This window comes from Myotis lucifugus, unplaced genomic scaffold, assembly GCF_000147115.1.
Source record: "Myotis lucifugus unplaced genomic scaffold, Myoluc2.0 scaffold_0, whole genome shotgun sequence".
NCBI lineage: Eukaryota > Metazoa > Chordata > Mammalia > Chiroptera > Vespertilionidae > Myotis > Myotis lucifugus.
Window position 1 is genome coordinate 54780329 of NW_005871048.1, and position 22847 is coordinate 54803175.

The following is a 22847-nucleotide window of genomic DNA, read 5'->3' on the forward strand; positions in this document are numbered from 1 at the left end:
GACAATCCCATTGCCAATCAAAAATCCCTTTGTCTCTATAACAAAAACGTAGAAACAATAGCTAAAGCAAGTGGTCAGTTCAGTAAATCAGTTTAGTTAAACAATTGCTTGTCTAAGTGAGAAAGATTAACAGTAATTCATTTCAAATAAACATTACAGAGCATATTGGTCTAACCATTCACCCATTCCTATCTTCTTTTCACCTTTCTCCTTTTCCTCAGTCCACTTTTACTGAGGACTTACCGATTTAGTGAAACAGCTCATTATAAAGTCTTACCTTATCAATATAAACTGAAGGTTCTCAATGGTTTAATATCACTGATTTATCTGTAATGAAGATTTTCTACTTTATAAGAATATTCCTAGTATTTCTTGTGTGGAACATATTATAATTCTATAAATTATCCATGTGTACTTGATTAAAATTTCTAGAAGAAAATGAATAACATTCTTCCTCACCATCATTTCATAACCAAATCCAATTCACTTTTATGATACTGCTAGAGGCCCGGTACACGAAATTTGTGCACGGGGGCAGAAGGGTCCCTCAGCCTGTCCTGCACCCTCTTGCAATCCTGGACCCCTCAGGGGATGTCCGGAACTGCTTGCCTACCTGCCTAATCTCCCCTAACCACTCTGCCTGCCTGCCTGATCACCCTTAACCACTCGCCTGCCTGCCTGATCACCCCTAACGACTTCTGCCTCAGCCCCCACCACAGCGGCTTCATCCAGAAGGATGTCCGAAATGACGTCTGGAAGGTCGTTTGGCTGTCCCGTCTAATTAGCAGATTACGCTTTTATTATCATAGATAAGTGGGCTTTTCTAATAATACTTTCTGATCCTCTTCATCCTCTGTCTCTTTCACTTTTCTTGTCTTTGCACTGTCATTGATTTTTTAAGTTTTTTTGTGATACATTTTTCATTTATTCAAAAATTTATTTTAAAAAGAATTAAACATGTTCCAGATATTAGGTGTTATGTTGGGGCTGGGGAAAAGACAATGATTTGATGACTTCTATCCTCAGAGATTTAAATTTTAATGAAGTCCCAAATTTGTGGCATTAACATAATACAGTATTATGTGCTTGATAGATGTAAGCAAAATCTTGGATAGAAATAAATGTTACAGAGGTACTAAAAATGGCCCAAACTGGAGGGAACAGAAGAACTTTATCTTGAAGGTTTCTAGGGCCAGTGACTTTTAAACTTTTTGAGTAAGCCTTCTTGATGTACTTAGTAAGTCAATAGTAGAAGAGGTGGTCCAGGACAGAGAAAGATACACAAAAGCTAAAACACAGAAATCAAGCAAAAAGTGGAATGCTACAAAATGAACTGGTTATGTTACAAAACTCTAAAAGCTGCATTTGGTACTAAGTTCCAAAGTCTTTTGTAAGATTTCTATAAGAATAAGCCATAGTTTTTAGTAATAGGAACCAGTTGTATTTCATTAAAACAGGAAGATACAGATGTACGTATATCTCCTCCTAGACCCACCCGGAAATCTAGAGAAGAGGTCCTGAGGATAGGACAAGGAAGAAAGTACAAAATCTGACCACTGCCACTACCTCTTGTGCTATGAATGGTACAGCTGGACCCACCACAGTGGACCTAGAAAAACTTGACAAAAGAGATTTGATATTGCTTAAAGCAACTTTCAGAGATAGTTTCTCTCAACTCAGTGACTCTCAGTTCAATGTCTGTGTCAGATATATCTCATGATTCATCCTAGCATTTCCTGTTGCCATGAGTATAATGGTTAATTTTATTTGCCAACTTGGCTAGACCTGATACCCTACTATTTGGTCAAACATTACTCTAGGTGTTTCTCTGAAGAGATTTTAAATGAGATTAACATTTAAGTTGGTAGGCTTTGAAAATACAGGTTACCCTTCACAATGGGTGAGCCTCATCCAATCTATCTATCTATACCCTGTTGGTATGTATTACTGGAGAATCCTGACTAACACAATGAGCCATAGTTTCTTTTTCAAGACTTATAAGGTAGGGGATCCCTTAAACCTAATAAGTGCTTCAAGGTTTAAAGGCCAAATGTTGCCTAGTCAATGTAAAAGTGGTTATGTTGTGATAACAAAAACCCCTAATATCTCAGTGCCTGTAAACAATATAGAGGCATTTCTTGCTCTTCATAGGAGGCCAGAGCATTACTGGGCTCTGTCATTGTCTCCTTACTCAAGGCCCAGGTTAGCAGATCAACAATAAAAACATTTTGAGGGACAATACTAACCACTGTGGCAGATGTAAAAGAAAGTATAATAAACATTATACTGGTCCTTAAACTTACCTCTCTCTACAAATATTTTTTATTTACCTTGTTAATTAAAGTAAGTCATAGGATAAAATCTGAATTTACAGACCTGGAAATTTATAATCCTTCAGGGAGAAGAAATATTGGGAAATAGTATTTCTGTCTAACCCAAATATACACTTTTTAAAAAGTATATATTTTTATTGATTTCAGAGAGGAAGGGAGAGGGAAAGAGTAATAGAAACATCAATGATGAGAGATAATCGTTGATCTTCTACCTCCTGCATGCTCCCCACTGGGGCTAGAGTGCACAACTCGGGCATGTGCCCTGACTAGAAATTGAACAGTGACCTCCTGATTCACACATCAATGTTCAACCACTGAGCAACACCAGCAAGGCCCAAATATACACATTTTAATGCAATTATATGATTTGTAGAAATGTCACTTTATCTGGAGGAATCCAATTGTATAGAGTCAGGGTAGGTGAAAGGGCATTCAGTTTAGGGAACTATTGTAGTAATTCAGACAGGAGATGGTTAATGGTATATTAAATAGTGGTGGTAAAACTAGAAAAGAGTGAAGAAATTGGGAGTTATTAAAAGAAAACAATAAACAAAGACTTTTGACTAATTGACTATGGGATATAATGAGAAAAAGAGATCAATGATGACAGCCAGGCGTTTAGTTTAGGTACCTGAATAAATAAGTTGGTTTTCTTTTTATGTAGCATAATGTAGTGAAAGCTAATATAACTGTGACTGGACCCATTCTCTCAGATAAACTGTATAGGAAAAGGAAAATATTTTAGTTGACAGATATTAAAGTCAATCACTGCCATTTTGAGTTTGGGATACATGTAAAGTGTCCAAGAAGTGTTATGCAAACAAATTTTGGCTGTAGCTATAAATTTAGGTATATCAGAAAATCCTTGATGGTCTTTTTCATGTAAATGCTATAGAGAAGGAAGATAAGAAAGGAGAAGACAGGAGCTGATAGTTAAGGGTCTTTAATCAGAAGATAATTAAGTACACAATAAAATACATGCACATATATACCAAGTGAGAATGAATAAACTTAGAGATAGAAAGCAAACCAAGATAGAGTGGAGGGAGTGAACTTAAAGCCAAGGGGAAAGAAAATATATTTCAAGAAATTAGGGCAAAAAAGCTTTTGTTATTAAGATAAAAAGGAACTGAAAAGTTAACTTTAATTGCAAATTATCGTGGTAGGGTAGTGATTACCCTATACCTGTAGTATATTCTGGCTGTTGACCATGGCAAGCCAGAATGTTGTTAGGGGAATCATCCTGCTTAGCCATAAGTCTGATTCTTATAATAGAAACATTACTGTTATTATAAAAAATATTGTGTGCTTTTGACATACATGACTAGACCCTCTGGGTATGTGTTGACATGCCATAGAGAAGAAATCATCTGCCCTTGAGTAAGACAAGAGTGACAAATTGATGGAGATTTGTACATGTTTGTATAAATTTAATACCTATGGACATATTTTGCAACATTTCCAAAACAGAATTTTTATAAAGTTATATATCTAGCTATAGATACTATAGCAAGAATGTATATTTTGACATATTCTAGGGTAAACAACAATGTAAGAAGGGAGAAAATATTTATGTATGCAGCTCTCTAGAGATAGAGTGATGAAATCAGCTTCTATTTATTTTTTAATCTTCATCTGAGTATATGTTTTCATTGATTTTTTTAGAGAGAGAAAGGGGGAAAGGAGAGAGAAACAGAAAGAGAGAGAGAGAGAGAAAGAGAGAGAGAGAGAGAGAGAGAGAGAGAGAGAGAGAGAGAGAGAAGAAACATTGACTGGTTGTCACCCATATGGGGGTTGCCTTCCTTATGCATCTTTTCCAGGGATTGATCCTGCAACCTAGATATGTGCTCTGGCCGGAAATGGAACATGGATCTTTTTGGTGTATGAGTGATGCTCCAACCATCTGAGCCATCCAATTAAGGCTCAGGTTCTATTTAAAAGCTATAGTTTCATCCTCAATCATCCTCATCCATGATGTGGATTCATATGTGATAGAATAGACTGGTTCTCACAACACCTATAAACACAACATTATGTGAAACTACTAGTATTATTTAAATTAACTTAAAACACACAACCAACCAGTTTTAGATTCCATAAAAAATTAAGTGACATCTGAGTATTATTTACCCATGTATGCCACACTAAATTAATATTATTTTTAGATTTCATCTAATATGTAAAGCAGAATACTAACCACTTAGAAATATATTTGTTGTAGGAGTTTATGTAATGTAATGTCAAAATTATTTTTATTGTAGTTTACTGGCTTTTCTGTAATTCATGTCTACAAAGTGATTTCTATATAAATTAGTATTCAGAAGAGAAAGAGGATTTTGTTTAGTGGGGTTTCCATTGACATACTTTAACTTTCTAATGCACTAATGTGAAAAATGTCCCTGTATTCTAGTTGATTTCTGCTGTCTTCCTGACATTAACAAATCAAACCAATTGCTGCAGTGACAAGGACATAGTAATTAAAGAGTAAAATATATTTACGTGGTGGTGGGGGGAAGCAGAAACATAAAACAAAAATCCAGACTTGCTTTTATTGTTTTTGTGTTCTTTCTAAATTGGAAGAATGAACCTGCTGCGTATGTGGAGGATATTTATCTTTTAAAGCTTTTTGCTATACTAGATAAAATACTAGAGAAGAAATAAAAAGAGAATAAGGAGAACTACATCATAATGCTAATATCTTTTTCTGACCTTGGGCAAGTCATTTAACCTCCTGGTGACTCAGCTTTTCCATCTGCAAAACTGAATGGTAATTACCTCATTTATTCTGTACTCAATAGGTTGCCATTTGTATAAGTAAAACTTGTTCAGCATCAAGGACTTTTCTTCAAGGATGCCTTCTTTTCAGAGCCTGGTGTCTATTTTTCACAATTTTAATGATGATTAATCTGATTGCTATAAGTTACCTACTTCTGCTGAACAATAGCTGATAGTTAGCATGCACCATATATATTTTCCGGTGAGTTTAAAAGTGTAGATGAAAGGCAAGAGCCAAACAGAACAAACTACACTTACTTAGATATCACCGAAGAATTATTTCTTAGTGATTTCTGTATTTTATTTCAACTCCTATCTATCTATATATAAAAGGCTAAGTGACCATCTGACCATCTGACTGGCCAGAAGAATGATGCACACTGACCACCAGGGGGCAGATGCTCAATGTGGGAGTTACCGAGCTGCAGTGATTTGGCAGTGTGGTTCTTGGGTGATGCACCCCAGAACCAGAGAGGAGGGAGCCTGAGAACTGCCTTCTCAGAATCCAGGACCCCTCAGGGTATTTCAGAGAGACCATTTTGGCCCAATCCCCGCAGGCCAGGTCAAGGGACCCCACCTGCCAGACGGACCCCACTTAGTCCGCAGATATCCTTCGAGCAGTGGCACTGTCCCAGGTGTGGCCAGCTGGGGAGGGACCATGGGAGGTTAGCTCCAGGGTGTGTCCAGCCCATCTCACCCAGTCCTGCCCTGCCAGCCACCTTCTAATTAATTTCCTTTCAATGTGCACAAATCCGTGCACCGGGGCACTAGTAATATTTATAAGCTCTCTCAAATCAGAATCAATGCTATCAAAGAAGACTTTGTATAAGTACCGCGCGCTAACCGATTGCGCCACTGGAGCTCCTCAAAGAAGACTTTGTACCATCTGTTGTACATACATGTTTTACCAATTTTTTGTCTCAATATTTACTCATAAGGTCAACTACTTACTTCACTCTTATCCCTTAAAAATGCAAACAGATGTTTCTCCTTTCTCATATCACCAAATCTGACTAATGATGGTAAAGTTCAAGTTGGTGAATTTTTCCTGACCCATATTATATCTTCCAAATAACTTTGAGTCTCACTAGTTTTTTGACAGCACTTTTATCATTCAGTAAACACATTGATTACTTTACAAAAAAATATTTCAGCTAAATTGAACATTTTAAAGATGGATTTAGACACTGTCTCACTATTAGAAGAGCTAATAGAATTTTAAGCACATTTATATTTCTTATATCTGTAATACTGGCCTACAAATGCACTTCAATTTTTTTCAGTGAATCTTACAACCTGGAATCCATAATTATATGATAACTAGAGGCCCGGTGCACAAAATTGTGCACAGGTGGGGTTCCTTGACATGGCCTGCAGGGATTGGGCCAAAACTGGCAGTCTAATGCTACCTGCTGCTCCTGACTGCCGCTCCCGCTCGCACCGCCCCACTGTGCTTGCCGTGGGCTTGCGCCCAGTCAGTCCTGATGAGGAAAGGCTTGCGCCACCACAGCAGTGCTTGCCAGCCTTGAGCACTGCATCTAGTGCCCATCCCAAGAGGGGTGAGGGGGCCGGATGCCATAAGCCCTCAGGGAGAGGCAGTGGGATGCCCTTGCTGCCCCAGGGTCTGGATCCGTCCCGCTGACATTCACACCAGTTGTTGGGAGCCACTTGGTGGCCGCTTTTATATTGTTTCTTCCTTGCGGAGCATCTAAGGATGGGAAGCAGCCGCAGTGCCCGAGGCTGACTTCCAGGAGGCCAGTGGCACTGTCGGGATCATGCCAGCAGTGCTGGTCTGTGGGTGCCTGGCCCATTCTATGGAGATTGGACCTGTAGGACTACTGAGGGAGTGAGTGGTTGCTGCCAGGCTGGTGGGCCTCCAGGAAAAGTCAGTCAGGTGAGCAGCACTCCCACTGTGGGAGTGCACTGACCACCAGGGGGCAGCTCCTGCATTGAGTGTCTGCCCCCTGGTGGTCATTGCATGTCATAGTGACCGATTGTTGTTCAGTCCCTTAGGCTTTTATATATATAGATTACCATCATGGTTAGAAATGTGTACAAGCAATAGAAGAATGTATTGTTTAGATTTAACTCATAATTAAAATATTTAATAATTGTGATTACTGATTTGTGTATCCAAGTGACATAATGAAGTGTTTAGCTGGAAAGTAATTTAAAAGAAGTTGAAGATCAACACAAAGGAAAGGAGGTGTATGAAGTCAAGGAGGATAGCGTTACCCAAATCAACTAGAAGCCATGAGACATTCTTGTCCGACTTACAAAATACCATTATAACACACATTCTCACTTTTAGGGTTTTTTTTAAAGTCACACGTATGTATTTTTATTGTTAAATACTTACTGTAATACAACCCCACAAATAAAATAATGCTGTCACTTTTAGTGTGCCTTGTATTACATCAAAACATACACCTTTAAAAGCCTTCTAACCAAAATTTAAACACATTGTACAATTAAAGTCTAAGCATTGTCTAGTTATCTACAGATGACCATGTCACCAAAATTTCCCTCACATAACAAAGGTCCTGCCCTCTTTTCTCCAGGCTCCAATCATATTTTCCTTATTGATTAGAAACTTGAAGGAAAAGCCCTTATTAAATCTTCTTGAGGCTTGTTGAGCTTTCACTATCATTCCTCTGGAGATCCTTATAGCTTTTGCCCTCACTCCATTCCTAAAGCGATGCTATAGGTTGAGGACCTTAGGAAGAATCCCTCTTTCAAGTACTAGATTCTTGATTCTGCTGTTGTTTTCTATTTCTGCATAGCAACCTACTCCAAATGAAGGGCTTTAAATAGCAACTTTTAAAATTATATTTCATGATTTTATAGGTCTGGCATTTGGGTAGAGCTGGGCTGGTTAATTATTCTGCAGCATGAGACATCACATTAGATGTGATGACATCACATGCGGTATTCACCTGACATATGGGCTTAATTGTAAATTAAATGTCTTCACTCACGTGTCTAGTGGCTTAGAGAGAATGACTGCAATGCTGGGCTCAGCTCGAAGTGACAGAAGTGCCTATATGATTCAGGTGCATACAGGGTAGTTGGATTTTTGTGTGACAACTCAGCGACCAGATTCCTGAATTTCTGTGGAATTTGAAAGACTTCAAAGACATGAGAGTGCTAATCCAAGACTAGCAATAAATATCAAGAAATTATTTCTTATATAATGTATTATGGTGTCGTAAATATACATTATAAAGGCAGTTGTGTCTCAATGTCAAGAGAAACTAAGTTGATTCAAAATGTATGAGCCAGTGTTCCAGTGGAAAGCATGACATACCTTCATTATGATGATTCAAGAGAGGTTTAGGGACTGTTTACAAAAATGTGTGAGGGGTCGGGGAATCCTGAGGGGTAATAAGATAATCCAGGAACAGTAAGAGTGGAGATGCAGTAAGGGATTGACTACAAGAACCTGAGAACTGAAGAGACAGCTGCTACAGATACAGTCAACCCAAGTTCCTCACGTGGAGAGAACAAACAGTGGGACAAAACACGACTTCATCCCACTGTGATTTCTGATTTGAGTTTTCCATTAGCTAAATCCAACCAAAAGCCAGAGAACAATGATATAACTTATTCAGTCCAATCATGAAAAAATTCAGGAGCCAAATCCCAATTGAGGGAAATAATACTCCCCCCAGATGTCAAGGTTATTAAAAAAAAATCGAGAAGCTATCACAGCCAAGAAGAACCTAAGAAGATGTGACAGGTAAATATAATGTAGTATTCTGAATGGAATCCTGGAACAGAGAAAAGTATATTGGATAAAAACTGAGGAAATCTGCAGAGTATGGTTTTAGTTAATAATCAGTGCTAGTTGACTAATTGTAGAATGTATTCCTGACAATGAAAGGTGTTAAATACAAGGGAAACTAGGTGTGGGCATATGGGAACTTTCTGTATCGCTTTTGTAATTTTTTTTGTAAAGTTGGAATTGTTCTATAATAAAAGTTTTTTTTTAATTGTAAACATATTTTTTGTTTTTAATGGTTTTTAATGTTATTTTCACCAAGATTTGAGTGACCATACCTCCATTCCATTTGTAAGCATCAAACCACTTTCTAGAATAGAACGTGACTCAAAATTCTCAATAACTCTCAGTAATACCTGTTGTTTTACATGTTTTGTTCTCTTCACATTAACTAGTAGAGTACTTGGTATGTTGTTTGAACTCAAATTTTAACTAACCTTTTTAAGTCCAGTAATATTAAGGATGAACCCACAGTTTGAAACAAGTTATTGTATAAAAAGATAAACATTTTAATATTTAAGAATGAAAACATTAAAATGAAATAATTTTCTCATTGATTAAATAGTACTGATATGAAGTATTGAATGCCTAAAAATTGAAATGTGTATACATGAGGTATAGGTTAGAAAAATATATAGAATATATAGAACAACAAACAACAACAATATAAGTCAGCGGTTTTTACCACAATGCACAAATATTAATACTTGGGTTGCCCTTTACTCTGCTCTTGGCAATAATTTGCATTGGCAGCGTGTGTCATTGTGCTTTATTGTATGTTTGTAAATGCAGCAACTAATTCCACTTTGCAAGTTCTTATGAAAGGTGACAGACATCAGATGAATTACTACAGATGAAGCTTAAGTAAATACTGCACGGTGTCAAAAAATAATAACTGTAATGATGATCCAAATAATACTGGATAAAGTTAATTGTCATCTCTCTGAATCTTAAACTCACTGTAAGCTCAATGGAAAGAATCCATTGCGAGAGAGAGAAATGGCAGTACGTTTTAACCCATTAGCTCTCAAAACAATCTGTCACCTATGTATTTTATTAGCAGTGATTGTTAGAGTTTTCTTGCTGGTGTTCTGACATTAGAATTGTTTAACAAGTATCCTGGGAATGAGAGGGCATCCCGCGGGACTCACACGTGGCCTTCTCTGCTGCATTCTCCGTGGTTCTGCGTCTCTCAGCCTGACCCGGTATTAACTAAACTGGTTGTCAGGTATGTCAACATGCTCTAATTGCCAGTGACATTGCTATGTGGGCTCCTACGATGAGAGACAAAACACCCTGAGAGGAACAGAATGCAAGATTCAAAGAAGCAGGTGGAATGCAAAGTGTCTGCCTTTTATTTTTGGATGCCCTATATTCTGATACTTTAGTGCTTTAGTGAAACAACTGCCATCACTTTCTATCAAAAGTGGATGTAGAGGCGTTGCTTCATCCTAGACTGGCATAAACCCAGAGAGCAGTGCAATTAAAACCACAGCTGGAAATGTGCAGTCCTCAGTTTCTCTTAGATCCTAGCTCATGACAGTTTCCTTCCTCCTCCTGGCACCTAACTAAATTTGAGAGGTATTATTAGAGAAATGATGTTCCTTTATTTGCAATATCTTAAATAGTGGTAACTCTTGAAACCCTGGTCACATACCTAACCAGTATATGTTTATTTTTTTAATTATAAAAACATATTCGGTTTTGCTAATAGAATGAAATTTAATGTAGCTATGTTATAACCATAAAATAAATTAAAGATTCAACAAGCCTACTGATTTCCTGTAATGGGAATGCTATATCTTTATTAAACTGCCTAATGGTGTCATCTACATTAGGTTTCACTCTATTATTCCTGAACTGTTGTTTAAGAATTCTGAAGCTAAGAAGAAATTCCTTAGTTTTAATCCCTCCTTCAAAATGCATCTGAACCTATAAACACCTTAGTATGCTTCTCAGAATTTCTTTAGATTATAGTAATGTTACATTTATAATTTTTTAACATTTCTGGACTATGTCATAAAATCAGCATTGCAAATTTATATATTTTATCCATTAGATTATGTACTCTCCTCTCTTAAAGATATATATATATATATATATATATATATATATATATATGAAGAAAACTATTAAATTGACACAAAAACATTAATATCCATTGTCCCACTTCCATTAGTCGAAGAAGTCCACATTTTAACCAGCAGACAGTTGCCCAGAATAAAAGACTACATTTCCCAGCATCTTTTACAGGCCAGTGTTATTGTGTATTAATGTTGATTGTGAAATATGAGAAAAATTGATGTGAAGGGCTTCCGGGAAACCTTTGTAAAATGCCATTACTTTTCCACTCCTCTGCCTAGAAGTCTATGGCAATGGCTGTAGCTGTGGCTAACATTCTGAAGGAAGAGGTGCACTGGAGGGCATGAGATGAGGAAGTCAGGAGCTAGGGTCCCTGGTGATACTAGCAAGTTTCTATAATGTCCAAGGTTCCTAGTTTCAGATGTGTTTTTTGAGCTATCTCATATTGTGGTTTCTCCTACAATCAAACCTAATCCTAATAGAGGGACATAGAGGGATGAGAGGACTAACTTAACATTTGATTCTAACAAATTTTACAATCATTCAGTTTTCTTCTGTATCATTTTAATTCTTATATTTGTCAAAATTTGTATTTTAAGTGTACTTAGTTAAGAGTACCCTTTCACATAAAGTTTCCAACCTTCATGATGAGGCATACAAGTGTATTCTAATCAGTTGTCCCAAGAATCACATGTAATTTGTTTCTAATTATATTATTTCTATTTTTAATCTTTATTGTTGAGAGTATTACAGATGTCCCCTTTTTGCCCCATTACCCCTTCCACCTGGTTCCCGCCCTATCCCAGGCCTTCACCATCCTATTGTTTGTGTCTATAGGTAATGCATGTTATTAATTAATTTTTTCCCATGCCCCCCCCACCTTCCCTCTGAGATTTCTCAGTCTGCTTCATGTTTCCATGCCTCTGGTTCTTTTTTATTCATTCGCTTATTTTGTTCATTAGATTCCTCCTTCTTTTATTTTGATTTTCTAGATTCAATTGTATTTATTGCCATTTTATTGTTCACATTTTTTTCTTCTTGTTCTTCTTCTTCTTTTTCTTCTTTCTCCTTCTTAAAGAATACCTTTCAACATTTTATGTAATACTGGTTTGGTGGTGATGAACTCCTGTAGCTTTTTCTTGTCTGTGAAGCTCTTTATCTGACCTTCAATTCTAAATGATAGCTTTGCTTTTGCTGGGTAGAGTAATCTTGGTTGTAGGTCCTACTATTCATCACTTTGAATATTTCTTGCCACTCCCTCCTGGCCTACAAAGTTTCTGTTGAGAAATTAGCTGACAGTTGTATGTGCACTCTCTTGTAGGTAACTAACTGCTTTTACCTTGTTGCTTTTAAGATTCTCTCTTTGTTTTAGCCTTTGGAATTTTAATCATGATGTGTCTTGGTGTGTGCCTCCTTGGGTTCTTCTTGTTTGGGAGTCTCTGTGTTTCCTGGACTTATACGTGTATTTTTTTCATGTAGGAGAAGTTTTCTGTCATTATTTCTTCAAATAGGTTTTCAATATATTGCTCTCTCTCTTCTCCTTTTGGCAACCCCATGATGTAAATGTTTATTTTGTGAGTGCAAACATGAATGAAAATAAAGTTTTCACACATAGAATTCTGCCTCCTATTCCCCTATTGGCAGCCAGTAGTATATGTATTTCTATGAGAGGACTGGTCCTGACTGTGGGCATCATTACATGTGTCACTGGTGATTTACTCATGGATTAGACTCATTTAAACTTGTTCTTTCAAATATAGCATATTGATAAAATGAAAATTTTTCATCATGGTATAATCACTTTAACTCAGAAATATCAAGAGAAGAAATATTTCCATCTTATCTATATCTGTATCTGTATCTGTGTCTATATTTGTGTCTATATTTATATCTATCTATATCTAGATGTAGATATAGATAGATAGAAATAGATATGTCTGTTTGAAGAAGTAACTTGGAATAAACATCTGCTATAAAGAACTAAAAAATGGGGCTACATTTATGAAACAAAGATTTTTAGACCTTGTACAACAGATAGCACAGAACTGTGACCACTGAGAGGAGGGGAACACTACATGAGCTTTATAATCACCCACAGACTTCTACACATAGGCACTATGACAGTATTGAAGAATCATCAGACAAGGACTTTAATACAGCTTTTATAAACATGCTCAAGAATTTAAAGTAAATGATAAGCATAAAGAGAAGATAATGAAATACAGTATAAAAGACCATAGAGAAATTCTAGACTTGAAATATAAATTAAATGAAAAAAAATCATAAAACAGATTCAATGCAAATTAGACTGTGATGAGCATAGATCAATAAAATTAAAGCATGCAATAAACACTATTAAAGCTGAAGCACACAGACAAATAATAAACTGAAAAAACACACAACAGGACTATAGTGGGTTTAATGGTCGATCTCTGAAATATATGTTTATGCCATCACCCCTTCAGCACTTAAGGATCTTGAGCTAAGATCATCCTGGATTGCCCGTGATGACTCTAACTTCAATGACTGGCATCCTCACAAATGACACACAGGGGAGACTCACATAGGAGAAAAGACAGGCGGAACCATGTGAAGGTAGAGGCAGAGATGGACAACAAGTCAAGAAAGGATGCTGGAGTCACCAAAAGCAGGAAAGGCCTGGAAGGATTCTCCCATAAAGACTTCAGAGGGAGATTTGCAATAAAAGAACACTTAAATCAAGTTCTTGGTATTAACATAAAATAATATGACATTGATATTGAATTTATGCTGAAACAATAAGTAATGATTAAATATAAAGGGTTTTCTTTTTTAGTTTAAATATATTCTGTACAATAACTAATTATTTAACACAAAAATAATAGCAATATATTATAGGTTTTTTTCTATAGCAAGTGATTGCTTTTATATATACACTAGAGGCCCGGTGCATGAAATTTGTGCACTCAGGGGGGAGAGGGTCCCTCAGCCTGGCCTGTGCCTTCTCGCAGTCCAGGAGTCCTTGGGGGATGTCCGACTGCCACAGAGGTGGGAGAGGCTCCCACCACTGCTGCTTTGTTCCCAGCCGTGAGCCTGGCTTATGGCTGAGCAGTGCTGTGGGAGTGCACTGACCATCAGGGTGCAGCTCCTGCATTGAGTGTCTGCCCCCTAGTGGTCAGTGCATGTCATAGTGATTGAGTGTCTGCCCCCTGGTGGTCAGTGCTCTTCATAATGAGAGGTTGATCGCCCTTAGCATATCATTAGCATACTAGAGGCCCAGTGCATGAAAATTCATACACTGGAGAGGGGGTCCCTCAGCCTGGCCTGCTCACAGTCCGGAGCCCTCAGGGGCAGGAGGCGACCAGGTCATCAGGGGAAGGCAACGGCCCCATCATACCTCTGCTGCTGCCACTGCCTCAGCTGGCCCTGGTTACCTGAGCCTTGGGCAGCCCTGAGCGGCTGGGTAGCCACCATCTGAGGCTTGCCTGCACCTCGGCCTGACCCTGGGCGGCTGAGGGGCTGAGGGTGGGTCTGGTCGCACCGTATGCCTGTCGCCCCTCCAGCTGGGCTGAAAGGACTGTGGGACTCCAGTGGCAGGAGCAAGGAGCAGCCAGACCCCAGGCCTGCCATCCCTGACGGGGCTGAAAGGACTGGGGGACTCCGGCGGGGCTGAGGGGACTGGGCACCGCCATCTTGTGGCTATGGGCACCGAAATCTTTGTGACGGCGTGATGGTCAATTTGCATATTTCAACTTTATTAGATAGGATTATGTTTTGATTGGTTGAACAGACGACGGGACACATAGCATATTAGGCTTTTATTATATAGCAGTGGTTCTCAAACTTCTGGCCCTTTAAATACAGTTCCTCATGTTGTGACCCAACCATAAAATTATTTTTGTTGCTACTTCATACCTATAATGTTGCTACTATTATGAATCATAATGTAAATATCTGATATGCAGGATGGTCTTCGGCGACCCCTGTGAAAGTGTCGTTCGACCACCAAAGGGGTCGCGACCCACAGGTTGAGAACCGCTGTTATATAGGATATACATATATATTGGGAAAGGTAATTCAGTAGGGAAAAGTGAGAGTTTTACATTTTTTAAATAAATGGTGCTAATTTGATATGAATATGGAAAAAAAAGTGAACCTCTACCTCTACCTCAAAGCACACAGAAATTTACTTAGAAATAAAAAACACCTAAACCTAAGACCTAAGTCCTTAAAATTTCTAGAAAAAAATAGATAAGCAATAATTTTTGTGACCTTGGGATTGGCAAACATTTCTTAAGTGGAACCAAGAAGCTTTATTGTAAGTCCAGACAGTTGATAAAAATGGACCACATAAAAATAAGAAAATTCAAAGACCAGGAGGAATATATATATATGGTTAATAAGCACATGAAGCTGTCAACATCACTAGTCACTGGGGAAATGTTAATTAAAGCCACAAGGAGATCCCACTACAGACCTCCACCTTGGCTAAAATAAATTGGTAAGTGGTGAAGTACATTTGGAAGAACAGACACACTCATACTTGCATTGTAGAAATGCTAATTTGTGCACCACTTTAGAAAACATTTTGGCATTTTACTATAATATGCACTTATCATATAGCCCAGCAATTCAATTCAGTCCATAATTATTTATCTAAAGGAAATGAAAACATAAGTAGATGGATGTTTATAGTAGTTTATTTATCATAATAGGCTTGAATTAAAACCAAGTATCTATCAACTGTGAATTAAAAAACAAATCATAATCCATAAACACAATGGCATATTACTTAGCAAAAAAAAATAACAAGCTAATGATACACACAAAAACATGGACATATCTCAGAACATTATTTAATGAAAAAGAAGCCAGAGAGAAAACAAAGAAAGTGTGATTTCATTGATATAATATTATATAAAAAAAAGAAATCTATAGAGAAAAGAAAATGAGACCCCAAATTGCCAAAAGTCACGGGTGTTGAAAGGATTGACTATAAAGAGGCAAGAACAATATTCTGGGGTGTGTGAAATATACTATGTCTTAATTATGGTGAAGGTTATACAGGTGTATACTTTGCCAAAAAGCATTGAACTTCTTTTATAAATGGGTATATTTATTGTATATAAATTATGCTAGCATAAAATTGATTGAAAATTGCTAATACTCTGATTCACATATGCTATGCATATTTGCATATTGTGCTTGTGGGATCACTGACTTCAGTGATATTCACAAATGTTTACCTTAGTGTGTTTTATAAGCATATTCTTTAAAAACATTTACATAATCACTTTTTGCAGTTGAATTTACACTCTTTAAGCTAGTGTGTGTGTTTTCTTCAAGTTCATGTGGCTATTTAAATAAATTATCAGACAATTGAATACCTCACAAGTTTATAATCACAACAAATATCATTGGAAGGTGGGGAGAAGTTAAATAATAAAGGACAGCCCTGCATACTTACAAATGATTATATTGCTCTCTTGCCTATAAAAACTGGGTTGTAGTTACATACCCCAGGTGAGAGGTGAAGCAATCGATAACAAGCAGTTTCAAACCTTTTTGCTCACCTATCATCGAAAGACAAACACTTAGAATAACAATCACAGGCTACAGGCTTGTATTTTTTTAATTAAGTAACTTCATTAGGAAAAACTTTCTCCTACCTTCTACTTCCCACCATTTTTTATTTCAAGCTAAATTCATTACTGATAAGACTGGTTAACCTATTTTGTGTTATTTTTATTTGGTTAAATTTTTAAATAATTGATTTCCTTGTGAACAGAATGCAATTAGAAACATAAACTACTGGAGTAATATTCTGTGGAGTAGATTACATAAATAGGTACATGGTTAAGAAATTGTTTCACATCAAAACAAGTTTTATTTGGGAGTATATGTTTCCGTGTGTGTGTATGTGTGTGTGTGTATATGTGTGTGTGCGCGTGTGTGTGTGTGTGTGGAAAGCTCCCAGTGAGTTCTTAGTTCTATAAATTATGCCCTAATTTATAGAACTAAGTAATATTTCAATAATCATTTGTACATGATTATTATAAATGAAGAACCAAATAAATAATGTGTACATGGTATTTGCCCATACATAAACACTTTATGGATCTACACTTTAATATTGAAAGAAAGTTATAGCCTAGAGAAGAGGTGAAATTACAAATATAACAAAGAGGGAAAGCCACAAATTGCAAAACTAAATTGAAGAAAATAAATGATTGATAGTGCCATCATTGTGCAAATAGCTAAGGAGAATATTGGGAAGCATAAGGGCATCAGGACAATGGAATGTATTAAACAAGAGTGGGAGTTGCAGGTTAATAAGTGTCAGTGAGGTAGACACTCATATAGGAGAAACAAGGGATTAGAATACACAATTTAAATGAGGACCATAGCACAATCCATGTGCATATTTGTAATGTGCATACAGAATTGGAAATGAATATAATAAATAAAATTTTCCTTTAATATATTGTTGTTAGATATTTACAGTACAAGGAAATCCTTAAAGTTAGATATTTGGCTATTGAAAATACCTCAGCAATTGCAAATATATACCAGGTAGTTAGGCCTATTGATATTTACAATCTTCTTCTACTTTGCAGTATATTAGCATATAAAATCCACCAAACCTCCAAAGGATAGACTCACAAGTTGACTTTGAATTATAGCCTTAGGTAGAAACAGGCTTTTTTTTTTAGTTGGCCACAATGTAACCAAACAAGCAGTAGTTTTCTATTGGGCATAAATCTATTTAAAATCAACTTCCCATCATCAAACTTAGAGTAACTAGAAAATCCTCCAAAGAGAATGAATCCAAAGAGAAAGACAAACATATTGAAAGGCTTGTTTAGTGTCTTTGTATACCATTTGCATAATAATGACATGTGAAATAAGTCAACACATGTTTAGTAATAATGGAGTGAACTACGCATCAAGTACCCATATGTGTAACAGCAAAAATTAATAGGGTATCAAATAATGGGTTCAATACATATGTGTTTACTTTTCTCTATATGTATGAGCCATTTCCATCATGGTTTGTTAACAGGAGGTATGAATACCAATGTTAGGAGCCTAAGAAATATTCCTGTGATTTATGTTTGCTAGTCTGCCATCTAGTTGAATGTAATGCTTCTGTTGCTAATTACAGCTTCATGGCACTATTTGGTGAAAAGAGTTCTTTTGTTCCAGTGCAGACAAATTTCTCTGTAGATAGTCCAACCAGATTAGTCCACTCAGTCTGTATCTCAGAGATCAGAGGGAGCTCAAGTGGCTATGCAGCTGGGATGACTATTAATATTCAGCTATTAAAGAGATTTACTAGGATAGTGCCCTGAAAAGACCACAGCTTTATATTTGTTGTGTTGTGTATAAACTATGAGATTGCTTGCTCCCTGGTCCCACTAGCTAATGACTGAAGCAGGTGCCTCGTGCTCAGTACTTGACCCTCCTCTCCCCACCAGGCCCTGGGTGAGACCACAAGCTTAGGTGATGCCACATTGTGCGCTTTGGGAAGAACTTCATAGAAATCATAGCTGGGCCATTAACCAGCAGAGTGGCTTCAGACAAATCCCATAGATTTTGAACTTCTCATCAACCATAAACTGGGTATAAAATATAATGCACATGGTTGTGAAGAAAATTCAATGAGACAGGCATAAAATGTCTTGCCAGGCAATAGTCATACGGTGGCTGGTTATTTAGTGTTAACTCTCTTCCATTCCCCTTCTGTAAGCAAGTTAAACAAAATACTTTTATATTTTAACTAGAGGCCCAATGCACGAAATTCATGCAAGAGTAGGCCTTCCTTCCCCTGGCTTCCCTTCTGGCACCTGGGACCCGGGCTTCCCTCGCAGCTCTGGCTTCGGCCAGAAGGACATCAGGTCTAATTAGCATATGACACTTTTATTATTATAGATTTTTAATTTTCTTTTGGTAAGCTTTATATAACATATATTTGCATTATCTCTCATAAATGCCTAATCACCAAACATTGCTATAGCAAACATCAATATTCCAGGATATGGGTTATTTTCCCTCCATGGAAATGACTAAGGCATAACACCCATGATTCATATGTAGAGTGCAAGATATGTAACGTTTTCTTGGGAAGTTCAAATAGCAGTGTCATTAATTCAAGGTAATAAATTTCAAAAGAAGAATATTTTTATCATCATGAAACAGTTAAATGCTCAATATTTTCCTTGTCAATTAATTGACATCTGCAGTACAGATTTGTTAACATGTATGATGGATAACCCAATATTAAATTAGTCCTGTCTCTATTGATCACTGAATCATTTTCATCACTTCCAATACCATTATTATATTTTCACTTTGTATTACAACACTCGGTGGCAAGAGAGAGTGAGATATTAAATCATTTGTTTCCATTACAGTTAATAAATTCAGTTTTAAAACTTCCATGTTCAAAAGTTCACATTATTTTCTCTGGATGCTTAAAAATGGAAATGTTTTATAACAATTGTTTATTCATCTCTCAGTACTTTTGAAATAACAAACTGACATTTTTTATTATAAATTATCCTCTGTTAAAAGCTGTTGTTGTTTGATAATATAGTTTCTTCTCCCTGTGAAACTAGCTATTTAACAGCCATTAGGTTTGTTTTTGTTTTCAGTGCAATTCCAAATGGCTAACTTCAGGCATTGTAACTCCTCCGCTGCACTAAACCTCCTGAATATAATTGCAATTAACTTCTCCAAAAATGTTAGGGTTGACACTGATTCACATATCAACTTGAGAATTAAATGTGTCTACTTTCTTTCATCAGGAGGACATTTGTGGATAAAACAGATATTTCTAAGTAAAACACTTAGTATGTCTCCAAAGATCCGTACTCACTTGGGAAGGTTTAATTATCTTTAAAATTTACTCCATGACTGTTGGAAAGTCATTTAACGAATAATCTACAAAAGTCTACACTGCTCATCTTGGAACAAGTCTGTCTTTTCTAGCATATTTAACCTCAAAATATATAACACTTTATTTGAGTTTAGGTAAATACAATTGGCAGTGTGTCATCAAAGTGAAGGCAGATGGTGATTAGTTGGCAAGAAATAGTAGCCTTGTTTTCTTGAGGTTTTTGTCGTTGTCGTTGTTAGTTTTTCTATAATTTCCTAGGAGATGTCATGTTATAAAGTATGTGCAATATGTTTTAAGTTTTAAAGAAAAATAACTTGATTAACCCACAACTTTTATAATTTGTTAACAAATTAGAAGATACTTCTTTGCCATGGTTTAATTTTGGACAAAAGAAATCCCTCAAAGACGCTTAACTTAGCCATATTTCTTCACATGTGATCTTAATGTAATTATGTAATATTTACCTGGCATTTACATAAAATAATGGATTCTTCAAACAAATATTGATTGGTATCTATCAGATGTCAAGTTCTGTCCTAAACATTTGGGAGGAAATTGTGAACAATAAATAAGAGCCGCCTCTCTCCACTTGGAACTTATTCCATAGGAGCAGGAAATTATTAAATTGGAGACATAATAATATCAGACAGTGGAGAATGGCATAAATAATCAAAACGGGTAATATGGAGATACTGCAGGTGAGTAGTTCTTTAGAGTGATCAGAAAAGTCTCTTCAGAGGAAATATGATCTGAGATCAGAATGGTGAAAGAGGTGATGCTATTACGAAGTCTTAAGCAGAGGGTACAGCAAGTACAATATTCTTATGTTAGAACAAGTTTGGCATGTTTTAGAGAAAACCATACCTGTGTATCTGGGGATTATGAGAGGGAGACAATGATGGAGCAAGCGGATTTCAATCACAAAGAATTATGAAATCCTTTGAAAGCTTAGTGGGAAGCTATTGAGTGGATCAATTGCAGGGGAACAATAGTGTAATTAAAATGTTTAGATCACACTGACTGGTTAGTTGAAAATAAATTTGGTGTAGTGAGGAGAAAAAGAGGAGCATGTTGCAATTATCCAGGTGAGAAGTTATGAAGGATATTGAAGAACAAATGCAAGTAGAAATGGGAAGACAACTTCTGCGAACAAACATGCAAAGTAATGGTACAGACAAGGGCAACAGAGACCACAAGGAAATTTAGACAGAAATATCTATCTCTGTTTAAAATAATAAGATATACTGTAACAGGTTATAGTAGTATGTCCATTTTTATTTTCCAATTGGCAGAGATAATGGCGGGGGAGAGAGAAGTGAAGACCTGGAAAACACACAGTTGAAGGTTTACTCAACCCAAGTATTCATCCATCTTCAGAGGTGCAGGGACATTCCTTTCATTCAAACAAGAGAGAAAGAGGCTGTGGGTGTGGGTGCATAAACAACAGGATTCATGGTGATTGTCATTATGGCATGTGGAATGGTTGGCATTTGGAGACAGCGTCCTGGTCCAATGATGTGCATATCTACTAAGAGGAAAAGCTGTCTCAAGAAGTCACCAGCAAGGTGATTGCTCTGTGCCAGGGAAATGCTAGCTCTAGCTATTTGTGAAAAATGGGCTTTGAAGTTTCCATGGGCAATTGTTGGGAGACAGGTTGCAGCAGATACACCAGGTAATTTTGTCTTCAAAGGCTATTTTACAAACTCATTGCTGGCAGTATCTGTGTGACCTGGAATATCTTAGTCTATTTTCTCAGTTGAAGGTGGTGGTTAGTATTCACTGAACTACCTTAAAGTCCTAGTCTGGTAATTCACCCATCCCAAGCATGGCAAGTTAACAGTGTAAACTTTAAGTATCTTTTCTGAAATAAGTAATAGAGAGGTAATAGGAAGAACAAATGCATATGCTATCTATATAAAACCCTAGTATGCAAATTGACTGAACAGCAGAACAACCTGTGGAACGACCGGCTGCTATGATGAGCACTCACCCCTAAGGGGCAGACGCTCAATGTAGGAGCTTCCTCCAGCCTGCAGGCCCCGACCAGCAGTGGCGCTGGGGGCCGGGGCCAGTGAGCAGGTGGTGCTAGGCCAGTGGTCAGCAAACTGCGGCTTGCAAGCCACATGCGGCTCTTTGGCCCCTTGAGTGTGGTTCTTCCACAAAATACCACGTGCAGGTGCGCATGTACAGTGCGATTGAAACTTCATGGCCCATGCACAGAAGTCAGTATTTTGTGGAAGAGCCACACTCAAGAGGCCAAAGAGCCGCATGTGGCTCGCGAGCCGCAGTTTGCTGACCACTGTGCTAGGTCAACCAAGGTGGGTGTGAGCAGCCCCCTCCCCCGATCACCCTGCTGGTTGCTCCACAGAGGGAGGCAACCAGCAGGGGAGGCAAGGGGCAGGGTTGGTGAATGGGCAGTGCCAGGCCAAGGCGGGTGTGAGTGGGGGCTCTGATTACCCCACAGGTTGCCCCACAGATTGACCCTGATTGCCAGCCAGGCCTAGGGACCCTACAGGTGCACGAATTTGTGCACCAGGCCTCTAGTTTCTTCATAAATGTCTTCCATCAGGTTCACAATGATGGTCAGAACCTCTTCAACATTAGCAGGCAATATGTTTGACTATTCAGAAGGAATAGGCTTTCTAATTACTCTATTCTCTGTTATCCCTGTTCCAGGTTCCTAAATAGTACATGAATTATAGGGTATCAGAAATTTCAGATACTTCAGATCCTTCATGATATTCCGGTAATGATTCTCATTGTGTCTGTAGGCAGAGAAGGTTTTGAGCTGTGTATGACTGAAAGCCATTGTTGCGCTTTCGGACTGACCAGCTGGCACCAAAGATTTTCTTTTTCAGGATGGTACTATAGACCCTATAAGTAAATAATTCATGCTTCATTCCCAATTTTTCCAAACTCTATAATATCTACATGGAAAGCACATGATCTGAAGTAGATACAGCCTCTAGAAGTAGTCTTTTTTTCCAAAATTTATTTT